Source organism: Babylonia areolata, chromosome 33 (assembly GCF_041734735.1).
Source record: "Babylonia areolata isolate BAREFJ2019XMU chromosome 33, ASM4173473v1, whole genome shotgun sequence".
NCBI lineage: Eukaryota > Metazoa > Mollusca > Gastropoda > Neogastropoda > Buccinidae > Babylonia > Babylonia areolata.
In genome coordinates this window covers 11,203,322-11,205,821 of record NC_134908.1, presented here as the reverse complement: position 1 = coordinate 11,205,821, position 2,500 = coordinate 11,203,322, and positions in this window count along the sequence as shown.

The window sequence follows — 2,500 nt, the reverse complement described above, 5'->3', positions numbered from 1 at the left end:
TTATCTCTTCCTCTCTTCCTGATTTCCTTTCTTCCTCCCTTTATCTCTTCCTCTCTTCCTGACTTCATTTCTTCCTCACTTTATCTCTTCCTCTCTTCCTCACTTCCTCCTTTTATCTCTTCCTTTCTTCCTGACTTCCTTTCTTCCTCCCTTTATCTCTTCCTTTCTTCCTGACTTCCTCACTTTATCTCTTCCTCTCTTCCTGACTTCATTTCTTCCTCCCTTTATCTCTTCCTTTCTTCCTGACTTCATTTCTTCCTCCCTTTATCTCTTCCTCTCTTCCTGATTTCCTTTCTTCCTCCCTTTATCTCTTCCTTTCTTCCTGACTTCATTTCTTCCTCCCTTTATCTCTTCCTCTCTTCCTGATTTCCTTTCTTCCTCCCTTTATCTCTTCCTCTCTTCCTGACTTCATTTCTTCCTCACTTTATCTCTTCCTCTCTTCCTCACTTCCTCCTTTTATCTCTTCCTTTCTTCCTGACTTCCTTTCTTCCTCCCTTTATCTCTTCCTTTCTTCCTGACTTCCTCACTTTATCTCTTCCTCTCTTCCTCACTTCATTTCTTCCTCCCTTTATCTCTTCCTCTCTTCCTGACTTCCTTTCTTCCTCACTTTATCTCTTCCTCTCTTCCTCACTTCCTCCTTTTATCTCTTCCTTTCTTCCTGACTTCCTTTCTTCCTCCCTTTATCTCTTCCTTTCTTCCTGACTTCCTCACTTTATCTCTTCCTCTCTTCCTGATTTCCTTTCTTCCTCCCTTTATCTCTTCCTCTCTTCCTGACTTCATTTCTTCCTCACTTTATCTCTTCCTCACTTCCTCCTTTTATCTCTTCCTTTCTTCCTGACTTCCTTTCTTCCTCACTTTATCTCTTCCTCTCTTCCTGACTTCCTCCCTTTATCTCTTCCTTTCTTCCTGATTTCCTGCTTTCCTCTCTTTTTCCCCCTTTATCTTGTCTTCCCTTTCTCTCTTTCTATCCTTCTCTTCTCCCTTCCTTCTTCCATCTCTTCCAGTTTTCCTCTATTCCTCCACTTCCTCCAACTTCCTTTCCCCCTCCCCCCACTTCCTCTCTTCTTCTCGTCTTCCCTTTTTCTGTTCTTCCATTCCTCCTTTCAGCTCTTTCAGCCCTGTCTTCCTCCACCCTCCCTTCCTTCTCCCTCCCTCTTTTTCTCCTCTCCTTTTCTCTCTATCTCCCTTCCTGTCTCACATCATGTGCTCCTCGCTTCCTCTCTGTCCTCCTTCCTGTCTTCCTCTGTCCTCCTTCCTGTCTTCCTCTGTCCTCCTTCCTGTCTTCCTCTGTCCTCCTTCCTGTCTTCCTCTGTCCCTTCCTTCCTGTCTTCCTCTGTCCCTTCCTGTCTTCCTCTGTCCCTTCCTGTCTTCCTCTGTCCCTTCCTTCCTTGCATACGGATAGGGATGATTTATTCAGTGTGGCCATGGCCCCTGTGATGTACAGCCCCTCAGGAAGTGTGTCCAATGAATTGATAATCCACAATAATAAAGTCATACTGATAACAATGCATGTCAGTAAGTGATCAACTACAAACTGAAAATACACAGCAAATAATAACAGTTAACTACATAATGCATTGCGTATCTTAAATGCTTTATACAAGTAAACAGCAAACTGTTTTACAACCGTTTCCTTTGCCGAGGACATCAGCAAAATAAGTCCAAATAAAGTTGGGTGTGTGTGATGTTTTTTTGTTGTTGTTTTTGTGTGGAATTAACTGATGTCTAAGGTCTTTCAAAACAGGACAACAGGGCACAAAGTGAAGTTCCATTTCTTCAGAACATCTACATAAGGGACAAATAAGACCACAGACACTCAACTTACAATAGCGAAGACGGTATATTAAGATGTCGGAAATCCCTCATCTGAACCTTGCTGTGATGTATTTTGAATGCCTATCCATTTTCATTGATAAATAAGTTGGAATAGGATGCATAAAATTGAATTGCTTATAAAACCCAAATCGATCGCTTTCTTGAATATGATATTACCATTCTTGCCATCTGCAATCAATCAGTCTTGTTCGAAACATGTAAATAAATCCATTTATGTTGCCTTCCCTCTGCTGCAGCCCAGTATGACTGAACCCCAGTTCATTTAAACTCAACTCTTACATTTGATACCCAGTTAGTCCTACCCGTAGAGTCTAGATCATATAACATTGTATAAGCTTTTTACGGTAGCAGTGAATCTTCCATCTGTAGTATTTTTTTTAACCAATATCTAATGCAGCTCACTGCAGAAATGAGACAGATACTTATTGGTCACACCCCTTCCTTGCAGTGCAGGACAGAACCTTGTCGTACACCGTCTGACTGCATGTGAGAAAGCTGTCCACGATCACCCTATCACTTTTAGTTAGGATGACATCTTGCTGTAGCGTATATTCTTTGCTTTTCATTTTGTAATTAGCCATTTTAAAATTTGGTTGTCCACTTGGAAATGGAAACAATTCAGCAGAGAATTAACAACAGTTATGACTGTCATTGGCTCTTTTGG